Below are 18,304 nucleotides of genomic sequence, written 5' to 3'. Positions count from 1 at the left end.
GGAGACAATGGCCATGCCTATCTGCTGTTTCTAGTTCATCCGAACGCATTACCTCTACAACTTGGGAGAAGTATTTTACTTCTATTTTTAAAGAGACATTTAGAGATGACTGTCAAACTGTTCAAACTGAACCCCCTTTAATTGATTTTTTGGCCCCCAGTTTCTCCAGAGACTGTGAATCAAATGATTAGGCGAATGTGCTCTGGTAAGGCACCTGGACTGGATCTGATTTCAATTGATTTATTGAAATCAAATTATATTTGGTGGAGCAATATTTTGGCCCCTTTATTCACCCAAATTAATATAACAGGAACTATGCTGGTCTCATGGGAGCATGCTATAATTGTGCCAATATCCTTTTCCTTTCCTGATACAGCTGTTTTGGTCACAGCCTTCAAACTAATCCCACATTTTAAAAAGGGAGGGGAGAATTTCACTCCAATCACAAAAAAAATTAATTTTAAGCTGGATTGCTAAAAGGTAGGATGTCAGTGACCTAGTAATGTATGGGTCCTTATTTTGTCAAAGAAAAGAACGGCTCTGATTAATATTTGTGAGCTCATTCTTCTCATCTATCGAGGTGATCCATCTCTGTCTCTCCTTGATGAAACTGGGACATTCAGTAGCTAGATGAGCCAAGTTAGCTATCTTCCCCATATTGCAGAAACACCTGTGTTATGAAAAAGGAATTCTCAAAAAGCTACCTTTCATTTCTGGGGTTAATATGGAATTCAATCTAGCAGCCAAGAAAATATCTCGTTATCAGCAGGGCTCATTTCGAGGGGGAACACACAGTAACACAGTTCCGGCAGTTCCCCAAAGAGGTCACATGTCAGGTGGCCCTGCCCACCTGACTCTCAGCCATTTTGGGCCCGTTTCAGCCTGGATTGGGGCTGAAACGGCCCGGATGGAGTCTCTGACGGGTGGTGGATCACTCTCCCACTCAGCAGCGGCCTGATCCTGAGCAATTTGGGCCACTTTTCGGCCATTTTCAGCCCCTTTTTACCATTTTGGGCCCAATTTTGGCCCTGAATGGCCAGGATTGGGTCCAAAACAGCCAGGATAGGTGACGTCAGGGGGTGTGGCATAGGCAAACCATTTATGCTAATGACACACTTCCAGTGAAGGCAAGGAGTATGGCATATGCTAATGAGTTATGCTAATGAGTTCCTCCAACTCTTTTTCTACAAAATGACCCCTGGTTATCAGGGAACTGTAACGGACTTTAAATATGCTGGTAAAGTAACTGGACATTCAAATCCATTGTAGGCAAGGGAACATACCCTTCTTGCTCGCTGATTTGTGCTTCCTGAATTTGATATCAATAACTGCTTTTTGACCCTTTGGAATGCTGTTTCTTTGCTTCCCATCGAAAGTAGTAAAATTGGAGTAAGCCTAATTGTTCCAATCTTTGACTAGCCTCCAGAAAAAATCAATGCCTTTACCGAATACTGCAAACAAGATGGGTTCTCGGTAAAATATAACAAATCAAAACTTACAGTTTTTACTAAAAAGTTAGGCCACACCTTGAAAACATGGAAAATTAAGGGCAATGAAATCAAACTAACAGGCCAATTTAAGTACCTGGGAGTGACTTTTAGCCAAAATTTATCTTGGAAATCACATCTCAAACTAGTTAGAGGCATAGCTAAACCAAACTTAAATGCTCTCATTAAGTTTTATTTTTCATTGGGTGGTCAATATATTCCGATGGCTATTAGAGCTTTAATTGTAAAAATAATCCTCCAGGGTTTTTAAAAATATTTTTATTAATTTTACAAATGTTTAAATATAACAATAGGAACATATAGCAAATAACAATAAAGAATCTACAATTACAATTTATAACTTTTAAAGCTTTGATAAAACTCTATACATTGGCATTTTGATAAACTATGGCTTATATTATGTTGTTTGTAAGCCTAACATTTTCAAATTGCAAAGTGCTTGTTGAGGAAGTTTTGTGACCAAAAAATCATTTCTAGAGAGAAATTCCAAAAAGGGTTCCCATTTAGTATAAAATTCCGTTGTTCTCATTGGATTCGTTTGAAAGCATATTTTATCTGTTATTTTTTCCATCATAATTTGGTCCCAAATTTTGCTATACCAGGTATTAAGGTTTGCTAATGTTTGTGATTTCCAGTATGAGGCTATTGTAGACTTTGCTGCTACTAGAAAAGTAGTTATTAAATTTCTCCTGATTTGTGGTACTGACTGGTCTTTCCAGATGTCTAAAAAAATCAATTCTGGTTTTAGGGGAATGGTGTATGATGTAATAAGGGCTATTTGGTGTAATATTTTTCCCAGAACTCTGTAACATGCTTGCATTCCCACCAACAATGTGCAAAGGAACCTACTTCACCACACTTTTTCCAACAAAGAGGTGAACTTTTTGAATAAATTTGTGTTAGTTTTTGGGGAGTCAGATACCAATGATTAATAATTTTATACGTTTGCAGCCTAGTGTTAATGACCTTAGAGTTGGATAGATTTGATGTCCACATTTGTTCCCAATCTTTTTTTGTTAGGGGTATACCACAATCTTGTTGCCACTTTGGTGCAGTTGTGATTTGGTTGTCTTCGTTATGTATTAGTATGTTATAAATGTTAGAGATTAAATTTTTACCAGTAAACTCTGCTACTTCCAAAAATTGTTCAAAATTTGTTTTTGGTGTATTTATAATTTCCTTTAGTTTGATATTCTTTGAAAAACAAGATAATTGAAAATATAAAAACCAAAGTATAGTTTGATCTATTTCTCTTTCCTAGTAATCCTTGTTTGGTGGCTATATCTGTTAGCCGTATATTTCCTTGTATAGATAGTGTGTGTCAGGGTGGTAAGGATCGGTGTGATGTTAAAGTGGAGTACCGTGAGCTCTCTGGAACAATTTTGCTTTTATATTTATCCCAAATATTAAGGATAGCTGCAAAAATCATGTTTTGTTTAGCTGTTTTTGATCTATATTTTTGGCAAATCCAAATAGTATCTTGTATTGTATTGTGTTGCTGTGAAGGGTCCAAAATATTATTCCAGTCAGTGTGTCCTTTATCTTGTAATGTGTGAATTACATTTATAAGTCTAAAAGTTGCATTGTATGTTGTGAGGTCAGGGTAATTCAGGCCTCCTTGTGATCTTTTCTTTTTTATTATGTTGAAAGCGATTCTAGAGTGTTTATAATGCCGTAAGTATGGACCAAAGTTCATATATTGAAGCAGTTCTTTTAAATATAATATTTCCAAAGAATCAAAAGCCTTTTAGTGAAAGCCTTCTAGTGAAAGCAATATTGAGTCAATTTGCTTCTGTTTACAAAAAGATAAAAAATTTAGAGTTTTATAGATATTATCCGCTATGTCTCTTCTTGGTATAAAACCAGCCTGAACTTGTTCGATATATTCTCCAATTAACATATTGAGTCACTTAGCCAACACAGCTGTAAATATTTTATAATCTGTGTTTAATAATGATATTGGTCTACGTGAGCCTGGATTGGAAGTGTTTTTACCTTGCTTAGGTATTAACATTATTATTGCTTCCGACCAAGAAGGAGGTTGCCTGCCAGTGTTGAGTATGTTATTGCAATTACTCATTAGTGGTTGTACAAGTGTATTGGCAATTTTTTAATAAAATTCAGGGGGGTAAACATCAGGTCCTGTTGCTTTATTATTTTTAAGGTTTTTTATTGTCTCTAAGATTTCTTGCGATGTTAAGGGATTTTCCAATATATTTTTGTTGCTTCTTTCAGTTTTTTAATGCCTTTATGATTTTGTAAAAATTCTTTGATTTTTTCTTTGCTCAGATTACTAGAATATAGTTTTAAATAAAAGTCCCTAAAAACATGGGAAATTTCTGTTGCTTTTGAGTATGTTTGACCTTTGTGGTCTTGTATTATTTTGATAATTTTTTTTGTTGTTTTTTTCTCCTTTATTTTCCAGGAGATAGTACGTAGCATTCTTGGGGAAGTGCACCAATATTTTTGTTTTAAATATAATAGTTTTCTATGAATTTCATTTTCTATCATTTCCAGCAGTTTCTATTGATTTAATAATTGTCTGTACACTTTTTTGCTACCTATTTCTTTGTGCGATTGTTCCAATTGTTGGATTTTTTGCATTATTTCTCGTTTTTGGAGATTTTTATTTTTATTTAAGTACGATGTTAAAGCTATTAATTGTCCTCTTAGTACTACTTTTAAAGCATCCCACAGTATGTGTAGAGCTATATTGTCTATTTGATTTTCTTTTAGATATTGCTTAATATATTGCTCAATCTTTTCTATATTTCTCATACTATACAGTAGATTTTTGTCAAATGTCCAATGTTTTTCTTTCACTGTTTCTTTAATTGTTGATATTGTGCATTTCACTCATGCATTATCAGAGTAGTTGATGTTTCCTATTTCTGCATATATATTTTAATTAAGTCTTCTGAAACAAAATATAATCAATTCTAGTCTATACATTGTTTTGTGAAGTATGTGTAATTTTTTCCTGCTTCATTTAATACTCTCCATATGTCTACCATAAGGAAGTGCTTTAATATTGATACAAAATGAGTTTTTGTTTTTTTCCTTTTCCTGTTATTAAAGTGAGTTCTGTCTAGTTTATTGTTCATGATGTAGTTGAGATCACCTACTGCTATCAATGCACCCTCCTGGAAATGCTGTAGTTCCTTGAGTGTCTCTTCTATAAAATGTAATAGGTTGGAATTTGGTGCATAAATTGAAGCTAATGTGTACATTTGTCCTTCTATTATTACAAAGATGTATCTACCCCTTGGGTCTTTTAGAGTAGTTATATGTGTAAACTGGATCTTTTTAGACAAGATTATCACTCCTCCTCTAGATTTAGAGGTGCCTTTGGCATGAAATTGCATTTAAATCCACTTAGTTTTTAGTTCTTCCTCATTCTTAGAGTGTAGATGGGTTTCCTGTAACAAGACTATGTCTGGATTGAGCTTTGTCAAATTTGTTAGAATTTGTTTTCTTTTAATCAAATCGTTGAGACCGTGTGTATTTTGAGATATTAAATCTAATTTTGAGGGAAAGGCCATTTGCTTCTTCTGTATAGACTCTTGTTTGAAATTATTACACCTTCCTTCTATGTTTTTCCTTAATCTGTTTATATAAAAGAGTAAAGTCAAATGACCTTTATCGAAGGTCACAATTTTCCTCAAAATGAGATTAAAAATCAGTATTACTTAACAAGACTTAACAAAATCATTTCACTTAACCAATTAAATTACGACTGTACTGTAGTTAGCTCAACTCATTTTCTCTGTTCCCTTTTATAACTTATACACACTTTCTTATTTTCTTCAAAATAAGTTGTGTGTTCTCATTTCAATCCATTTTGAATTACAATTAAATTCAATGCTAAGTAAAGAGAAATAAATTAAATGTTCAACAGTGAACTTTTGTTTTATCAACTAAAATAAATAAATAAATCTTAGTAATTATAGTTCTTTCTAGATAATTCTCAGTTCAGTTCACTAATTTAACACTTAACAAGCGTTAACTTTATTTCTATAACAAGCTTGTTTCCATGGTATTCCAAACTCTATATTTCTTATCTAACTATATCTGTCACTTCTTAACTAAAACATTCTTCTTATCTTTATAGCTCCTCTTGATGCTAATATTTAGCCTTGCATATAAAGAAAATTTGTAATTGCTAAACAATCCCTTATAACCCTGTGAATACATCTTCAGCAGGGTTACTGCGTATGAAACAGTAAAGGGGATTGTATGTTCTGAGAGCAATTAGCCTGACTTCTCCCCCCTCCCCCTCCCCAAAAACCCCAGAGTCTATCACTTGTATAGGCAAACACATTTTAAGTCTTTCTGCAAGAAAGAGAGGAAAAAAACGAGAAAAACAAACGAAAAATAACAAAGAAAAGATAAATTTTGTTTTTCCTTGTCTGTTCTTTACACTAGTTTCTTATGGGGATCTTGCTTCCTTTCTGTGGAGTAGATGTTTGGCTGTGTTTCCTTTTTTGTGAATTCGTTTTGATTTCCATTGATGTTGTTATGCCCAATGCATGCAGCATATTATTTCCAGTTTCTTGACCTGCAGTTTGGTATGTCTTATTATTGTAGTTGACCTGAAGATTGCACAAATTTACCCACTGGTATGCCAAATTTGCTTTTTGTAATTCTTCTGTTATTGGTTTCAGCAGTCTTCTTTTGTCCAAAATTTCTTTTGGTAGATCTGTATAGACGGTGATTAATGTCTCATTGAAAACTAGTGATTTTTGAGTTCCAGCAATTTACAATACCTTCTTTCTTTCTCTCCAGTTTGTGAAGGTTGCTACAATGTCTCTTGGGGTTTCTTTGCTTTTGGCGTTTGCTGGGCCAACTCTATATGTTTTATTTATTATTGGTGCAGCTCCATTTTCCAATTGCAATATTGGTGCTAACCAGGGGTCATTTCATAGAAAAAGAGCTACAGGAAAGTATTAAACAAGGGGTTGAGTTGTATGCCAACACCTAAATACTCCCCCTTTAAGACTAGGGTAGACATCTTTAAGCTCATTAGACAGCTGAAATTGAAAAAGTTATTTGAGGATAAATCCACTACAGAGCCCATTAGATCACATTTTCACATAAAATCCACATTTGTACCATTACTCACCAATTCAAGCACAGAAACTTTTGAGTTATTTTAAAAGACATTGAAGCAGCCAAGCAAGTAATCAAGAGCTCATGGCAAAATTTTATAGGAGAGGAGGGCATTACATGCCCTAGCTGATGACCATAACATCACAATTAAACCAGCTAATAAAGGGGGTGGGATAGTGGTTCTCAACACTACTGATTATGAGAAGGATTCCCCCCTTTACATCGAGCACTTTTGAACAAATGTCCCAAAGCGTTCATATTTTACATCCTTCCTAAGATTCATAACGGGGGATTTCTACCTAAGAGACGACCTATAGTCTCAGGTAATAATTCATTGTTGGAACCATTGGCGCAATATATCGATAGCCTACTCCAACTGGAAGTCACTGATTCTCCGTCATATTTGAAGGATACATCTCACTTTATTAGTAAGATAGAGTACCCGCGGGGGGGGGGGCGTTCTTATGATGTTAGATGTGGCGTCGCTGTATACTTCAATCCCACATGACGATGCGAGATGGGTGATAGAAGAGGATCTGACTATAAGGAAAAATTCCTCCCCTTCCACTCCATTTATCCTGAATCTAGCTGATATCATGCTAGAGGGGAAAAAAATCGGTATAAAGATGAGTATTTTTTTCAGATAAGAGGAGTGGCAATGGGATGTACAGCTGTACCATCCATTGCTAATCTGTTTATGAATAGATTAGAAAAGCTGCATATACTGAATCAGGAGCAGAATCCATTTTTTGACCAGTTGATTTTTTATCGGTGCTTTATTGATGATTTTTTTGTCATAGTGTAGAAATCAGAAGCAGCAAATAGATTTGGGGAATGGATTACTACACTCCATCCTGATTTGAAATACACCTGGGTAATAGACATGCACCAGGTCAACTACCTTGATGCAGTTGTGTATAAAAGAACACTGGATAACTTAGCATTTAGGCCATTTAAGAAGCCGACTGATAGGAATTCATACTTTATGTACACCTCCTATCATCCATCACACATGAGACAAAATGTATCTTTTGGCCCCTTCCTCCATATCAAGAGGAACTCCACATCTGAATTTGATTATCTAAAGGAAAGTAAGAAGTTAGCTGAGAACTTTGTGCAGAGGGGTTATCTGAGATATATAATTGACAGAGCACACTTGAAAGCAGCTGGAGTGGGATGGGATCAATTATTGGAAACCAAAAGCAGAAGGCAAGAACATAGGATACATTGGGTAGTAGAATTTAACTCAATGGCACCTAAAATAAGCTGGATCATTAAACATTGGCATCTGATAAATCATCTACCAGACTGTGCTGTAGTACCCTATATAGGTTTCAAACATACTAGCAACATATGTGACATGCTGGCAGGACATCATAGGTATGGGCACTGTAATGTCTGCTCCCCTGACTATGGAGGGGAACAGCATAACATTAAAGAAGTTCAATAGGACCTTTACGATCTAACACTTCTTGACGTGCAGCATTCCAGGAGTAATATACCTGACAGAATGCTCTTGTTTATTATTTTATGTGGGCAGTACCATGTAGCCAATATGTACTAGGATTCAGAAACACCTTTCGAAAATAAGGAGACAGATGGTGGAAGCTCCCCTAGTGATGCATTTTCTTGAATACCATCAACATGAAAGGGAGTTACGTTACACTGTGTTGGAGACAGTACATAACAGGGAGGGTAAAATCATACATAGACATTTATTACAAAGGGAAACGTTTTAGATGTTTGAGTTACAGTCCAGATCCCCGAAGAGCTTGAATCAGGAGTGGGACCTGTCATGTTTTTTATGAGATTAGCCCCTTTAAGTGAGTCAGCAAAGGGCATGTAGCAATAGGATACAGAAGAGAGGATTAATGGTAATGCTCACATAAATGGTATTGTTGAGAAGAAATTAACCAGGAACATCCAGTGAAATTGATGTGAATCAAGAGCATGAGTCAATCGGCATAAGATTTATTTATTCATTGTATGTTTTAATATTGATTTGGGATGTTATGAGTATGATATATATATGTTGTTCAGATAACATATACAGCCCTAGAAAAGGCACTGTTGTGCGATACAGGTGGGGCTAACTGCTTGTTGGATGGTTCTGCAGCTGGCGGCTTCTAGCTGGTGATATGAAGACCTGCAATTAAAAAGGAAACATATCTGAAAAGGCTTTAGAACTCTTACCTACATTCTGGTTGGAGCCACTGGCGCTGTTCATTGAACGTTATACAAAGAACAAGAACAAGGAAGACTCTTTAAGAGCAATAATGTTTACATGGACTGTACCTTTAAGTATTGATGGTAAAAATGTATATTGTTGGTGTAGACTGTTTACAGATTCTATCTGTAATGAAGAGTATGTTTGTTTATCGTATGATGAATTGTGATATTGTGATATAGAGTATTGAAGAGATTGTACATGCATTTTTGATACTTGAGGTACAATTGCACTTTTGCACTGTTTGAATAGAATTTTTGATATTTTGTATTTATTGTATTTATGCTAGTTATTGAGCAAGGGAGAACCTTGGATTGACTTTCAGCGTCTTCTCCCAGGAGAGCCTCTTGTGTTAGAGTACGCTTTTAAATTAAGACTGGTGGGGGGGGGGGGTTATTCCATCGTCTGAGGGTCTCCATCATCTACTGAAGTAGGAGATTATATAAATACTTTTTTAAGGTTGATAGATGAAAAGCTGGATTTGCTTGGTTTCCCTCTCATGATGTTTAATAAGATAACTCAACAAGAGGCTTGGAGACTGATTAAGCTGAAGGCTTTCAGTGTGGCTAGAGATAGTAGAGTTGCCCAAGCTAAATGTGTTTCTTCACCTCTCGCTTCAGGGATTCCTCCTCCACTAAATCCCCCTGCATATTTAAGATATCTTATAATTCCCACTTATGGCTTTACTTTTACTCTTGCAAGATTAAATCCTTTCCCATCAGCGGAACTAACAGGGTGATTTACCTAAATTTCTTATTCAGACAGTGTGCGTGAGTGTGCCTGGTATGATAGAGACTTTGGCCCACTTGTTATTTTTTTGTTGTCAATGGACTGCTCTTAGGTCCTATTGGATACTCTCTATTTTATTTAAATACCATCTCCTATTGCAGCCATGGATGATTTCTTGTTTACTGGCAGACATCGATCTGGAAATAATGGTCTTGGTGGTAAAATTTTTGGCAATTATAAGCTCATTGAAATTCCAAAATTAGTCTTAAATTAGTTTTTAGGAGAGATTCTATGCTGTCATTTGCCGGTTTAGAATAGATTCTATGTTGTCATTCACCTTTTACTCCGTAGATCTCATATTTTTAATGTATTGCTATTTGGTGATTGTATATTTGTATTTGATTTTAATCATGTTTAATTATGCTTAAGGCCTATGGTCATATAAGCAGAATACATTGATTGATTGATTGATTGATTGATTGATTGATTGATTGATTGATTGATCGATCGATCGATCGATCGATCGATCGATCGATCGATCAACTGATTGACAAAGGCCATGCATGGTTCTTTGCTGCTCTTATTGGACCTATCAGCAGCCTTCGATACAGTGGACCATACTTCTGGTTGAGGTGTTTGAAAGCAGAAGTATCAGGGGTTATGCTTTGACTGGTTTAAATCATTCTTCATAGAACAGACTCAAAGGGTTGCTGTTGCAGACCAGCTATATTCAGGGAGGGAGTTATCCTGTGGGGTTCTAGAGGGTGCAACTTTACTTGCATGTTATTCAATCTTTCTATAAAGCCTTTAGGAGAGAGAATTCATAGCTTCAGAATTGGATGTCATCAATATATAGATGAAATCCAGCTCTATGTCTCAGTATCCAAATCCTCTGCCGATGTAGTAGAGGTCTTGAGCCACTGCCCGACTGCTGTAGCCAAATGGTTGCAAGAGAATAAATTGAAACCGAACCCAGACAAATCAAAAGTGATGCAATTCGGGAAGACGGAGATCTTGAAAGGCATTGTGCTTCCCACTTTTGATAGAGGTTCAGCTGACTTGGTTAAGAGAATTTGGGTTATGCTAGATCCAATAGCACTGTGGGAGAAGCAAGTGATACAGCTGCAAAAAATGTTTTCTTCCAACTCAGTCTAGCCCACAATATGCCCCCCTATCCTGACACAGTGAAACTAGCCATCTGGATCATGCTACAGTTACACTGAGATTAGACTACTCTAATGTACTCTATAGGTGCATTCTCTGTTGTGGCCCCCACCTTATGGAACAGCCTACCTGATGAGATTAGAACAGGTCCCTCTTGGCTTGAAGAAGCTTACAGTAATAACTAAAACATCTCAAATTAAAACAATGAAACCAAATACCTCCCTCATCCTTTAAAGATGCCTGCTATTCATAGCCTATTAAAAGGTTTGAGGACACCTTGAGTTTAAAGTTCACTAAGTAATATTCTACCCATGACGAATGATTTCTCCTCCAGTTAATCTTACTGCATGGACAATAAATACCAAGTTGAGTATATGACCTGTTATATTTATCAGGCCAGATGCTTATTGAAATGATCCCATGGTGGTTATGATGGCCATGAAATCCTGAACTGGCCCAAGTGGCCTTGACATGGATGTTAAATTCCCTTAAAAGCACTAGTAGGCAAATCTTTCTGTCTGCACTGAAGACCGATGACACTGCATCATTGACAATGTAAACCAGTAAAACCCACAGAATTTGCTAATGTGGACATATTCTTATTGTACACAGGAGTTCAGAATGTAATGCAGAGTAAATAAAATTCCTCAAACTATACTAAAATAAATAGGTTTTTCCTATTCTTCCATTTTTTGGTGCAAAGAAAGGCAAACCCTACCTTTGTGATGAGAAAGATAACGTACACTTATTTATTTACGTTTTCTCTTCCATCTCAACACTTTATTCCTTCAAGCAAGTGAATATCTTAGGAAGAGGAAGTACTAGTCACATCATTTTTCTGTTTTGCTGTAAAAATGACTAGCAATTAGGAATGCAATATCATGCATAGCCCTTTTTAAAGTGTTGCAACTCCTGTTTAGCAAGGGTGGATCATGAAATAGAAGGGTGGTTAAGTACACAACTGTCACTACATGTCTTTTTCAGTCACAAAAAGTAGTATTTCAACATCATCTCACATGAGCTGTTTTTGTTCTCTGAAGGCAAAAATTACTTTTTATATGTTGCAAACCATTTTTACCAATGCCAATATCATTACACAGCAAACAAGGACAAAACAAGCAACTGCAACTACAATCTTCTATTGCTAAAAAAATGAAAGTAAACATGCTCAGTAAAGTAAAAGGTGCTTATGGTGCAGATTTTTACAAATCCCAGAAAAGAATGCAAATATATGCACAGACAAATAACAGTACAAGTTTTCTTTCTGTAGTTCAAAAGCCCAACTAAGAGTTAACCATTGGGAACAAGATTTCCTAGTTTATAAGCCTCTTATGAATATCTCAAAGTAGCCATATGATGTTCAGATAAGCATCACTAACTCACAATTCCATTCCTGAAGAGATTGTTAGCACCCAAAACATCCACTTTCATGTCCCAGATACATAATGTAACTGAATGGACATTTTGCTTTGTAACTTCAACAAGAACTTAGAAAACAAGATCAAAGAGAAGCAGCTACTCCTTATTTATATGTAGGCATAGTGCCTACTAAAGCTGAACCCACACTTCCAGCACTGACTTTAGGCATTATCATGATACATACAGATGATTTATTAACATTGCCATCAGAGGACATAATGCGTAGCAAGATAGACCAATGGTTTGCCTTTTTGTTAGGCTGACGTGGGATCAATTTGTAAAAAGTTTAAATTTAACATGAACATTAAAAACTAGCTGTTAAACTTAGCCTTAGCCTTTCATGGCACTATATATAGTTAAGTTACATGCAACCAGTGGTTTATTCATTGACAAGACAAAGGAACTTAAGAGCCCCCCAGATTTTGAATAACCAAGAATCCATCTAAAATTTCTTGGTGAAAACACAACTATTAAGTACTAGGTTGGGGGATGAGACTTTGTGTATATGTTACAGTGGTGCAGAAACACTCATCTGATTATTACTTTGAATCTGAGTTTACTCTGAGGACCCTCTGAAGCCCTTAAGCTTTTGTTTCAACCAAAATGTCAAGATTGACACAAGGCAATTCCAGATTATGTTCTTTGTACAATAACTGCACTGTTATTTCTTCAAGTTAAAGCTTCTATCACAGGAATATTAAAATTTCTCTAATATCCTAACACTGTACTACACTACTGGGAAAAAATTAGATTCTCCCCTTCCCCACTCCACCTAATATATTAATTATGGTAGAGTTTTTCCAAACAGTTAATTTAAAAAAAAATTAATACAAAAATCAACACAGTACTAATTATTTCAGTAGACCCATTAAGGAGGGGGGGAGGTGCAGTTCCTAATACTGACAAGGAGAAACATGTGTAAGTCCTGTGCTGTAATCAAACTAGACCATTGCTGTATGAAGATTTTTCTTATAAGCCCTTAGTGTCTTGTAAAATGAGGCAGCAAGAATGTTAAAAGATGGGGGGATGAAATCACTGACACCCTTGCCCACACTACTTGGTAAATATTTATGAACCTATTTTTAATCAAACAAGAAAATGTAATACGACTTCACAGTCATAAGACATCATAATATCTTTTGTAACCAGAGCCCTCCCCCATTCCAACCTTTATCCACCCCCTCCCAAAGAAAACCAAGCTTGTTCAATGTTGTTCCTGCTCTGTAAATTCCTAAAGCACTTTTCTAGACCTTTATACTGTCAGACCACTGGTACATCTAGAATAGTGCTATCTACTCTGACTGGCAAAGTCTTCAAAGATCTCAAGCAGGAACTGAATCTAGGGCATTCTGCATGCCAAGCATATGTTCTACTGCTGAGCATGGCCTCTCTATACCAGGAATTTATTCAATTGTTTATTACTCTCCACTGTAGCAATTGAGTCTGAAAGTATTCATAAAGCCCTTTAGAAAATAATATTAAAGACCAGCAACGGTTGGCCATTCTATGTCCACTTCTCTTTTATTCTGAATTTGTTTAAAATGCAAAAATTAATGCTCTCCCAAAGCAAGAAGACTTCTATGCCAGCCATAGTGATGCTGCTAATGCTAGATTGGAGCTATTGCAAATATTACCTGTGGGTCTGTTTTGAAATTATCTGTAATGCTCTTTCCACAGGGTTTGGTGCCATAATAACCTATTTCACATATGAATGAATTTTCTGCACTAGAGATGTACAACAGGGAAGCCTGCTGTCCCAAATAATTCAAAATAGAACAATTTTTTAAAAAATTGCAAATGGTACAGAAACAGGAAGGGGGGAAATCTTGTCACTAATAAAATATTAAGAAATTCCCAATAAGGACCCAGCATACATTTTACACAGCAAAAAAGAAAAAGGAAAAAAAAAGAATGTGCTACTTGGTGAGGCAAGAAAACAGACAATACATCATCCTAGTGGCAAAATAGTGAATTTGAGCGCTGAAAAAATGCATTTATGGGGGGGGCGGGGGAGAAAGACCAAAAGGTATTCACCATAATAAGCCACAGAACCTGAATTTTTCAAGTTCTGATATGGCATAAAATTTTTATCTATTACAATATTACAAGGTTAATTTCTCCTCAAATTATAAGATGGACTTAAATTTTGGCACAATTCTTTGCTAGAGTAATTTCAACTCTAACTAATTTTGTCACCACAGTGATAAAGATAACACGAAAGCAAAGAAATGTATGGTACCCAACTGCCAATCATCACTATATCTCACAGAAAACAAACAAAAATAAAACATTTTTATCTTAGAAAGATAAGAATATTGAATATTGTCAGAACATTTTCTAGAATTATGTAAAACTTTAAAAATAACAAATACTCTTTAAATAAATTAGTGTGGTTTTCTTATGACAAAGATGTTGTTCCAGAGCATTAGTTCAAAATATTTAAGATATTTAAGGCCAAAACTATTTTACCAGAAGATTTTATCAAAAAAGTCAAACACAACATTTACTAAAGAAAAACAATTCTAACTTTTAACTCCTCCTTACTTCATGAATTCTTTCATTTCTGTTGCTGAATTTTTTAAACAATCTCTACAAGCTGTCATATTTTGAGAAAGAAAACATTTTCAACGCCAGCTGAAAAAATCCTGTAGAAATCAAGAACATCTTATGATTACAGCCTTACAAAACAAACATGTACAAATCAAAAGAGCAAGGAAATGCTCAAAGCAGCAAGGAAATGATTGTCTGAAATGGCTAACAAACAGGGAAAAGCAAGAGATTATGGAGTTTAATCCAACTCTACAAGATTTTGCTTTTCATTAAGTCTGGTGTTTTATTACAATAGCAAACAAGCCTAACATTAAACATGACAGAACGTGTTCAATAACTTACTTCTTACATTCTCCTGTCATTTTTCTTGAGGCTAGGCTTGCCCATCATCAGGCCTCCACAAATCCACTCATCCATTTGCCAGCAACAAAGGCCCTGGGCTCAGCACAGTGTGAGAAACCACCCTCTCCTCTCACACTGTGGAGAAGAGAGAAGACCCTCATATTGTACAGTGCATGCAAGCAGAAATACAATATGAGAGATCCCTCTTTCCTTCTCCTAAGTCAAAGGAGGAAAGAGGATATCTCTCTCATTAGGCTGAACTTTAGATAAGGCAGAAGCTATGTGAAACGGCTGCGCCTGCTCCAGAGCCCACTTCAATATAAGAGGCATCCTTCTCTTTCCCCATCTGAGTTTGTTGGTATGCACAGAGGACTCAGGCAAGGAGAGGAAGCATTAATGACACCAATAAATGATAGATGTTTAGTGAACTAAGCCAAAACCTGCAGACCAAATGACTGGCAAATCATTGTGCTCTCTTTGGGGAAAAAAGTAAAAAAGATCCAGCAAACTCAGCTGTTGAAAGAGTGTGCTTCTGTTGCTTAGGGGCTGTAGTCCTACTGCATTCAAACTGGAACAATTACTTTCTTTAAAAAAACAAAACCCCTGTAACAGCATCAGAATAAGTTGAACATGGAGTTTCAGTCCCCCTTTTAGGAAAGTAGAGGGATCTGGAAAAAGTTAAACACAAATGGCTTCAGAAGAAACCAAAAGTAGAAAATCTCGCTACACACCCAGTATTTGGATTGTCCTACTCCCACATACTTATAATACCTCCTTGCTTTCATTGTCTTGTGTGATTCTTTCAGCAGACATATGCATCCTACACCAGTGCTCAAGCACTGGCCAGAAATCTTTAGTGTCTTTTTAGCCACAGTCCTTGCCCAATAGTAGACAAATGGAAGAGCATTTAGTCACTTTCAGTCATATTGTGACTGAATGGCAACCCCCAACAGAAGTAAATTCAGTATTGCTCATGCAACAAACATCCTAAAAAGTGGGCATTTAAGCTACAAAGCTGACATCAAGGGAATCAACACCACTAAATTTTGTTAACAAGCAGCTATCACTAATTGGGTCTGGTAAGGGTCTCCAATTTACCAAATGCCTGCCATGCCATATGGGGCAGCAACGTATATTCTTGCCATTCTGCTCACCACAAGCAGAACTTATTGGAGGGAGGGGCGGTATATTCATGTAGCACCTTACCCTACTGCGTGTGATAAACCAACCAGCTTTTTTAAAAATAAGACTTGTAAACTAAAAGTACTCTGGAGCTGGAATAAATGAGGCCCATAACTTTTCGGTTTTTTCTTAAATTCCCATAAGGTTTCATTGGTCCCCAAACCTAGGTTTGATTAATGCGGCGGGTACAACATTGTGCCAGAACTCTTGCTGATGAGACGACCCTTGAAGGCAAACGGGGGCATCCGGCGGCACTCTTACACCACGCCCTTAATTCTCCGCTCTATAACCCAGCAGCACTGTCACCCACAAGCACGAAAAGGACGCATTCTGACAAGGGGCCAGGGCCAAGAAGCTACCCTTCCCCACCTGACAAGAGGCGCCTGCTTAGGGCAAAGGACACCGGCCTAGCCCAAGAGACGCTAAACGGGCAGCCACGCCTCACGCCCCACGGTGGAGAGAGGGAAGGAAGGAGGAGCCCCTCGCCACCCAACCGAGCCACGCCGCAGGGCGGCAAGAAAAGGCTGGGGGCGGCAGCGGAGGGGCAAGCCTCGTTCTCCAGCCGCCCTCGCAATGGCGGGAGGCGGAGACAACGCCGGGGCGAGGAGAAGGAAGGGCAATTTTTCTCCACCTGGAGACCTCCCGCTCCTTCAGCCGGCCTAGGTCGCTGTTTCCACCCTGGGCCGACCTACTCACCGTCCGCGGCCGGGCGGGAGCCGAGAGCGTCTTCCTTGGCTTCCGTTGTCCCCGCTTCGGCCGCCGCCGCCCTCACAACTCGGGACTCCTCCGTCTCTATGGGCGACCGGAGCTAAGCGACCTCTCACCTCCTCCTCCTCCCGCTGCTGGCTCCGCCTGGCCCCGGGCGGGGAGGGCGACGGAGCTTCCTGGGCCAGGACCGAGCTCGCTTCGCCCGCCCAGCGCCTCCGCCAGTTTGGAACCGATCCCGAGCTGAGTCTGCCCTCCCCCGCACAGGGAACTTCTCGGGGCGGTTTCGCGACTTAATCACAAGGCAACTCGGAGGGGTAAACGGCGTCCCGGCTGGATGAGATGCAGTCTCCTCCGACAGGAAGGGAGGGCAGGACTTGCACAATAGTAGGAGGCCATTTAGGAACAGCGGCGCATGTGATCATGCTTGAGGAGCACTTCTCCATAGGAGGCCTATGCAGCCGGACGTGGCTGTACATAGACCGCGATTCTAAGCGCGTTTGGAAGGAATTCCCGTTGATTAGAGTGTAACTGCTTTTAATGATGCGTATGCTGGAAAAAGAAAGGTACACAGAGGACTTAATTTTGTGGGAAGCATCGCATTTGTTTAATAGGCTTGTACCTGTTAAGGTTAAAGGCGTACCCATGCTTTCAGTTCATTATACAACTACCAGTTCTTACTCAGTCTCGACTCCCCACCTTAGATTAGAATAATAATCACATACATTGTACACAGTTATAAGGAAAACGGGGAGGGTGGGGTTGGGTAATCTTAAACCGGCAAAGCAGAATGGCTGTTATAAAGCTTTATTTCGAAATGTTAGCACATCTGAACAAAGAGCTCCTCTTGGAACAAATTAAAGTCTTAATTTTGTACTTTAAGGACTTAAAAATAAACTTAAAATATAATTTGTAGGTGATATGCTTATTTCTGAACATTGCTATCTGAAAATATTTACTTCATAACTAGAGCATCTTTTTTATTTCCTGCTCCCGATATGGTGGTAATGTAATACTGGGTAAGTATCTTAGATCTGAAATAAAGCTGAGTAATACATAATGAGACTTGTAGTCTATATTTATAGATTCAGGAACAAAACTGTAGTCTTAAACATAAGGGGAAATCATCAAAGAAGACAGTAATGGAAAAATTCTACAAGGCTTGCTCTGTTTTGTTTCCCATTTACACAGAGATTGAAAATGTTCTTCTAAATAGTTTTCGTTCTTATATTCAGAGAAGGCAAACACAGTGAGCCTATCTGTCAGGACAAAGAGGATAGAACGTCTTCACATGACTCCAACAGTCTTATAAGTTTGTGACTATTCTTAGGATTGCACTGTTAGTCTTGCTTATATATGTTTAAAATAG

The 18,304-nt window shown here is 37.6% G+C and overlaps 1 protein-coding gene across 3 annotated transcripts in view; it reads right to left on the bottom strand.

Moving 5' to 3' along the window:
- The window catches only part of GNG12 (G protein subunit gamma 12), an 87,555-nt gene extending 69,719 nt beyond the window's left edge, over nucleotides 1-17,836 (bottom strand). The window contains exons 1-2 of one of the 3 annotated variants that reach the window (XM_054979572.1): nucleotides 16,927-17,836; nucleotides 15,049-15,183 (exon numbers count right to left, since the gene is read on the bottom strand). The gene's annotated coding sequence lies outside the window, so the exon portion shown is untranslated. The remainder of the gene's footprint in view (nucleotides 1-15,048; nucleotides 15,184-16,926) is intronic. The other 2 variants (XM_054979571.1, XM_054979570.1) reach the window with 2 other exon arrangements.
- Between the last annotated feature and the right edge of the window lie 468 nt (nucleotides 17,837-18,304).

Source organism: Eublepharis macularius, chromosome 5, assembly GCF_028583425.1.
Source record: "Eublepharis macularius isolate TG4126 chromosome 5, MPM_Emac_v1.0, whole genome shotgun sequence".
Taxonomy (NCBI): Eukaryota; Metazoa; Chordata; class Lepidosauria; order Squamata; family Eublepharidae; genus Eublepharis; species Eublepharis macularius.
This window is presented reverse-complemented; position numbering and strand designations above follow the sequence as displayed.